At 36.5% G+C, this 7,908-nt stretch overlaps 1 long non-coding RNA gene and 1 pseudogene across 1 annotated transcript; both read left to right on the forward strand.

Annotated features, from left to right (window-relative positions):
* The first annotated feature begins 896 nt into the window (after positions 1-896).
* Positions 897-2,924, forward strand: LOC140894565 (protein ADP-ribosyltransferase PARP3-like; annotated as a pseudogene).
* A 2,788-nt stretch (positions 2,925-5,712) lies between these two features.
* On the forward strand, positions 5,713-6,209 carry LOC140889613 (uncharacterized). Its single transcript, XR_012152149.1, has 3 exons — positions 5,713-5,751; positions 5,824-5,895; positions 6,038-6,209. It is a non-coding gene; the product is annotated as an uncharacterized lncRNA (long non-coding RNA).
* Positions 6,210-7,908: the final 1,699 nt, after the last annotated feature.

Here is a 7,908-nt window from a genome sequence, read left to right on the forward strand (position 1 = left end):
GCTCAAGACGAATGCATAGCATAAATATAAGCAAAAGTCACATGACGAAACTCAATCAACCAACAAATACAAGTTCCACATGCTAGAACAAGTATTGATGCAATATGTGATTTAAAACGGAAAACTCGAGAACCAACAGTCCCGAGTATGCTATCTCGCGACGATGACTGCTTTTACCTTTCAAGGCAAGTAGTTCCAATCTCTGGAAAGCTACAACAAAAGATTGTATCAAAGTCTAACCAATCTAAACAACAACAAGGCTCAAGGTAAAACTCTTTACCGATCTTCGTCCAACTCTTGACGATCAAAACGCTGTTAACTCTGGCTTGACAAACTCCAAACGAATCTGTTTAGATACCAATAAATGATCAATAACCACGATCAACTTACAAGTCAAGATCACAACTCAAAAACGGTTCGAAATCCCCAAAACTCAAACCGACGGCATAGCGGCTATAAACTGAACAAACCGGAAATGCAGACAACAGTTCAATACTCACTACAACAAAAATGCACAAACACAACACTTAAAAGACAACGCTTTTAGTGAAAAGGGTTGTCTTTTTTTAAAAGACAACGCTTTTAGTGAAAAGCGTTGTCGTTATATATATTTTATTCATCAAAGACTACGCTTTTTTAAAAACGCGTTGTCTATTAGCATTTTTTTAGGTCAAAGACAACGCTTTTAAAAGTGTTGTCTATGAGCGCTTTTTTTCCTATGTACAAAAACACTTTTTAAAAAAATGTTGTAAAAAAAATATTAGTTTTATTTAAAATAAAACTTAAAATAAATATTATTACACCTCCTTAACACCAAAATCCCCAAACCCCTTCTCGATCACCTTCTCCGATCCCTTTTGCCTTTTTCTCTCTTTCAAATCAAAATCTGCTTTCCCATGTCGATTTTTGCTGGTCTTGCTCGATTCATCAACGATTTTTCAAGTGAGCTCTGAGAAGCCCATCTTAAGATAAGAAAAATCATTCACGAGTCTCTCGTGCTCTCACGATTCCACCAAGACCCAACCCTAGCCACCCATTTCTTGTCGTCAATCGCTGCCATGGGCATCGGAAATTTGTTATTGGAGCTAGAATTTGGTTAGAGCTCATCCTAAGCCTGTGCCCAAGGTGGCGCATATCATGAAAATTCTGTGTGGCCAGGAGATTTATAGGTGGGTAGTCCATGGATTAATTAAATTTACTTGTATTTTTTTCAAGGTTGTGGGTAGGCAAAATACTATGTTTTGTTTGTAGGTATGCTTTGATGGAGACAGGGCTAGATGTTCCGGATATACCGTTCGGTATGTTGACGGATCACCATTTGAAAAGATGTAAGTTATTTGCCCAGTCTTGATCTTTATTAAGTGTTTCAACTACACTCTCTCATGAATGGGAATAATTCAGGTGAAGATGCCCTATTGGAATTTGTGAAGAAGCTCAAGCGGCATAAAGAAACAGTGATGAAGGGCGAAGCGATGTGGTCTGATTTTAGCCAAAGAATGTTTACTCTTATGCTTTCGACAAGACCATTTATTTTCCGAGATTCTAATGATCTTGCTGATCACGTGAGTGTTCCAAAAACTCTGAAATACTGGAAATTAAATACTGTATCCAAATACTATGAAATTATGTTGTGAGCGTTGCTATGGATTCATTGAATGCTAATTTTGAAAGAGACGTGCAGGTTGTGTCTGCATTCAAGACTTTAAGAGATATAAACTCGGCTTCACGGATCATAGGAGATATTTCCGGTTCAACTCTTGATGACCCTCTGTTTGAAGTATATAAGAAATTGAGATGTTCCATATCTCCACTAGAGAAAGAAGCCCATGATTACAAGATGATAGCAAAATATCTGGAGAAAACTTATGAACCGGTCAAAGTCGGCGAAATTGTAAGACTGATTAGTCTCGTCCTTTGTCGTCTGTTTATCTTATAACATCGAGTCCAAATTGTTTTCATATTTGACACTGTTTCTTCTGAAATTTCCCCTAGAGTTATGGAGTATCAATTGAGAATGTTTATTCTATGGAATTTAGTGCTTGCCCCTCGCTCGAGGAAACCAAGAAGCTACCGAACAAAGTCCTCCTGTGGTGTGGTATGACCGGAACAGGACACCTTCCTTGCGTATCCTTTTTCGAACTCCTCCCGGGTTTTTAATCATTCATATATCAGGTAATCGAAGTTCTAATATGCTGCGTCACCTTCAGAAAGGATTCTTGCTAGCTCCATGCTCTCTACCCATCCCCGGTTACATGGCAAGATCGATTAATCATCTATCATGCTTGCACCTTTTGTTACATATTTTTTTTATTGTTTCCTCGAACATATGGTATGTTTTTCTTATGTACAGTTTGGCAAGGCTATAGTTTGTTCAGATGCTGCATCAGAAGCAGCCCGGTACGGATTCACCACTGTGGACAGGCCAGAAGGATTCCTGATCTTGGCCATCGCGTCGTTGGGTGAAAAGGTTACAGAATTGACATCAACTCCAGAGGTATTGATTCGCAGCTCGTTCTTTTTGCCTTTGTCGTCATACTTTACTTTGCAAGTTGCAACTTCTCATGCGTTCATGTTAGGATTCGTCATCTCTTGAGAAGAAGAAACATGGAGTAGTAGGTCGTGGCCGGAAGAAAACCGATGAGTCGGAGCATTTCATGTGGAAAGATGACGTAAAAGTTCCATGCGGCCGACTGATCCCGTCTTAGTCGTCTGAGCACAAGAATAGTCCTCTCGAGTACAATGAATATGCAATCTACGATCCCCAAAAGGTGCGAACAAACATATGCCATCATACTCTTTTTTCTCCCTTAGATTGGAACGTCTCAAATCTCAATTTTTTGCCCATTTGACAGGTCACAATAAGGTTTCTGGTGGCTGTGAAGTTCGAAGAGAAAGATGTGGTGTACGATGTAGAACAAGAGTGATTAATATATTATGAAAGAATAATAATATGATATATATTTTTGGTCCTTTTAAAGTAGAAGTTTGTTGGTGAAAAGGGTGGGATTTTGGTGAACATACATGATTGGCTCATGTTTTTGCTGCTGAAGTGGTCCATCTCAGACAGGAAAAAATATATATATTTTGCATGTAATATGTCAGAAGATTTATCATCTTTTTTGCCTCTATTCCGTGGACATCGATCTTATCTTTGTTATAGTGTAAATGTTTATATATAGTGTAACTAAACTGGTCACCCACATCCCCTTACAAATTACAAATCTCACATTTTCCTAACTAATAATTTGCATTCTATATTGTTTTAATTTTACAATTTACAATTCTTGATTGTATTGTAATATGCACCAGTGGTTCGTTAGTGGATTGAATCGCTTTCTATAAAATGTGCCCGTGCGCGTGTTCAACTTTAATTTAATTTAAATGTATGGTTTTTTTTTAAAAATTTGGTTAATGACAAATTGAGAGTTTTGTTCAATCGATAGGCACAAATATGTTATTCCATTTCATTTGCATTTTTTTACTGTGTTATATTTAATATCATTAAATATTTCTCTTAAAAAGTCATCTTACATCTCACATGAGTTAATTCCAGCTTCGAGCTCAGGGTCATGGGCTGGGCAGAAAGCGTGGCGCAGATGTCAGCACAAGAGGTATATATTCCTTGACTCTAATATTTAGCCAATTCCAGTGTGTTTATTCTGATTTTCCATTCTGAGATGAAATACTTTCCCGGGATTTCATTAAATTCCATATTTCCTGCATTTTAACTAATGATCTCCTTTGTGAAGCTGCTAGGGTGTTTATTATTCGTTTTACCAGTTTTCAAAAATAAAGCCAAGGCTATAGTAGCTGAAAATAAAAGAAAAGGACACGGGGATGGCACTCTAGGAATGCTTTCGCGGCTTATTGTTGCGGTCCTTGATGGGTACTTGAATTTTTTTTCAGAAATTATTTGGTTTATTTATCTGTGTTCAGTCCTATATAATCTCATTCAGGATTACTCTTATTTTTCAACTAACATGATTGCCATTTTATGCCACAAGTCAATAAATGTTTTGATAACGAACCCAATATTGGTTCTTGTGACTCGTATGCAGGTAGCATATTTAGTTATTTATGGCAATTATGTTCCTTCTGAGAATAATACTGTGCACCAGTTTCCATTTTCTGTTCCTAAACTTAAGTAGTTTGAGTGGTCAAGTATGTGAGGACTGAAGTGCATTATATAGTATTACTTAATTGATGCAAATAGTTTGAAAACATCTATTTTGTGATTCATATTCCAGCTCCTTGTCCTGTCAGTTTTATAAATTCGAGTTAAATATTTTTGCACTCTAATTTAATGTTATAGTTTGAGTGTTTGAGTGTTTAATTGTGCTCTTAAGTAAAGTACAAGCAATAAAATGCTACACACAAGACACCAAAAAACACAGAACAATTACACAGCCTTTCACCAAATATAAAAACATCAATTCATTATAAACGACAGCATTTCTACAAGTCAACAAAAGTAAAGTACAAGCAATAAAATGCTACTAAAACTTCATTGCATCAGTAGAATTATTGGCTTTCATTAAATTCTCCTTCTCGGCAGATTGGTCAAACTGAGCCTCAATGGGCTTAATCTCTGTTTTCTTCTTCTCCTTCAACACTTGCCTTGACATAACTTCAATTAAGAAGTTTCCTCCATTCCATACAGTTGCAATAACCTTGAATAATTGAAAAGTAACCTTGAGTCGGCAAAAATAAGTTAGCATGAATGTGTACACACACACATTGGTCTTTTAAATTTTGTAGTGTTTTTGAACATGAGAGTGAAAAGGACAGGGATGGAGACCCGCAGCTAGCGCCTTCTTGTGTTCATTTTAAGTTTTTAACTCTTGATATATATATGGAATTAATGGATCCCAGTTACTGTCATTTTATTTATTTGGACATAAACTCTCTTAAAAAAAACTAATTTTTTATTGGACATAAACGAAAGAAAGAATTAGGACCTCTAAATTTATGATCTTAAATAAATTTGAGGTTGTTTTTTTTATTAGTACTGGAAGTACACCTCTAAATTTTTTTTATTGAAATACATGCACCTTCATTAGGTGTCTTGTGATATTCCTAAAGTTGTTTATGAAGGAAGAATTAGGATGAATGGAAAAGTGAGAAATCCCATTTAATAAGGTGCACATTCGTGTGTTTTGTGCAAACAGTTGCACATCTTCACGCATAAATTTTTTGATAGCGAGGAACATGACAATTTTCTTATGCTTTTCCACTTATATTGCTTTCACCAGTAGCAACATAAGTTAGACGTTATCCATATAATGGATAGTGGCTCAGCCTAACACAAATGCCACCCTGTAAACATTCTGCCTTGAACAGAAAAATAATCATCAATTTAATTGACAAACATTGTTGCTTGCTTAGCGGGCTTGAATTGGATACCTGTTCTTGTTTGACTAGAGCGCATTTATACATGTATGAAAACAACACAATTTTTCTTACTTTACAGATATCAAATACATGGTATTTTTCATATTTCGGAACAATAATCATCTAATGGTAGTGCACATAAGTTCCTCAAGTTTGACTTAAATCTATTGGTTGTCCCTTTTTGGCATGTGTTTTTTGAGTTCATAATCTGCATACTAATATATGTTTAAAGTTTAGGTGCTTTACATGTTTATTCTACTTTCAGGACGCAAGCCTGGACATTCCTTTGCTTTCACCTGTTCTTGTTCCAATGGCTCAAAGCATTGGGCCACTTTTGTCACAAATAGCATCATCACCATGGTGTGTCAAATATTTTTTAGCTTGATTTTACATGAAGAATTGACTAACAATTCAATTGTTGTTCTTGGTCAGGCTAGAAGTTTGCCAACAGATAAACTGAGAGTTTTCTATATTTCGAGTAATTGCGCAATTTACTTTATACAGGTGACTTCCACATACTTTTTTGGGACATACATTGTGAATCACTACTAGCTCTTGGGTTTTAGTCGTGTGTGCATTTGTTTTGATTTATGGTGATTGTTACCATCTTCTCATCCAGTATTCTATCATGCGTGTATTTCTATAGAATGCCCATAAGATAATATGGGGCTTATGATGAATCCTACCTTTATATTAAAGCAAGCAAATTACGAAGTTGTTCAGCACATTTCCAGTCCTCCAAATGGATTTAGCATTCTGAGAGTTGGTATGATCGCCGACTCCGGTTTGAGGCAGAAAGCATAGCGCAAATGGCCGAGATGAACATGAAGAATTCAATTATTTGTTATATTTGAATGATTTTTATTATATTTGAATGATTTATAATATTAAAATATTGTATATTAGATTTAATTTTCAAAAAATTTGAATATTGAGTGATAATATTGAAAATTTGTGAATTATATTTTTTTTTGTTTTTTATTTGAGAAAAGACAACGCTTTTTAAACGTTGTCGTAGGTGAAAAAAGCGTTGTCGTTACTAAAAAAGACAACGCTTAAAAAGCTTTTGAACTACGACAACGCTTTTTTGTGACAAAGACAACGCGGAAAAAGCGTTGTCGTTTCCAGAAACGACAACGCTTTTTCTGCGTTGTCTTTGAGCGTGGTCTTTTACAACACTGGCTACGACAACGCTTTTTCGGGGATATTAACAACGCGGAAAAAGCGTTGTCTTTGGCCGTTTTTCTTGTAGTGACTTATATTAACTCATATCAAAGCCAAAACAACCAAAACAAGGCAAACCCAACAAATCTCAAAACCATTATTTTCGAAAAAGGCTTCCAAAAATGATAACAAATCCGAACGTCGCTCTATTTCAAAACCGACAGATAATAAAAGATCAGAACTCTGTCGAGAACAACATACTAGAATCTAAATCGATTCTAACAAACTCCGAAAAACAAAACATATCCGATCGGAGAAATACTTACGGTATAACAGAGCTCTCGCTGCAGTGATCGCTAATCTGCCTTCAGAAATAATTTCTAACGGACGGATCGAGCTCGGACTTGATTTTGAAAGCTTGAAGAAACATTGGAAGCATTTCAATGGAGGATCTCGGTTAGGTGGAAGGAGAAGAAGACTTTTCCCAATCCATTCTAAGTGTAGATAATATATAAAAATCAATATTTGCATTTTAGTCCCTGAAATTTCCAAAATTTGCAAAAAGGACCCTGATCAAAATCAAGTCGGCTCGTGAACTCTGCAATCTCCGATTAACTCAAATAAACTCATTTAAAATAAAAACGGGGCGTTACAATTCTCCCCCACTAAGAAGAGATTTCGTCCTCGAAATCAACGAGAACCACAACTCAAAGATAAAATAAAGAACTAAAGAAAGTAAGAAGAACTCACGTCATCCGAATAACTCCGAAAATCGCTGTCTCATGTCAGATTCTGTCTCCCAAGTCGTTTCCTTGACTCCGTGATGGCTCCACTGCACTTTCACTAATGGAATCAGCTTGGTTCTGAGTTGCTTTTCTTTCTGATCAAGGATCTGAATCGATCGTTCCAAATAGATCAGAGTCTCGTCTAACTCGGCTTCATCAGGCTGAAGGATATGAGAATGATCTGGATGATACTTCCGCAGCATAGAGACGTGGAAAACGTATTGAATACCAGATAAATACGGAGGAAGTGCAAGTCTGTAGGCAAGATCTCCTATCTTCTCGAGAATCTCGTAAGGCCCGATAAATCTCGGAGACAACTTCCCTCTCTTACCGAATCTAACAGTGCCTCTGAATGGAGAAATCTTAAGGAAAACACTGTCTCCCTGCTCGAAACTCAGAGGTCTACGTCTGACATTCGCATACTTCGCCTGTCTATCTTGGGCTGACTTCATTCTAATCTGAATGATCTTCACCTCCTCTGCCATATCTCTAAGCATCTCCGGTCCCAAATCTGGTGACTCGGACAAATCATCCCAAAACAACGGAGATCGGCACTTCTTACCATACA

This window comes from Henckelia pumila, chromosome 1 (assembly GCF_033568475.1).
Source record: "Henckelia pumila isolate YLH828 chromosome 1, ASM3356847v2, whole genome shotgun sequence".
Taxonomy (NCBI): domain Eukaryota; kingdom Viridiplantae; phylum Streptophyta; class Magnoliopsida; order Lamiales; family Gesneriaceae; genus Henckelia; species Henckelia pumila.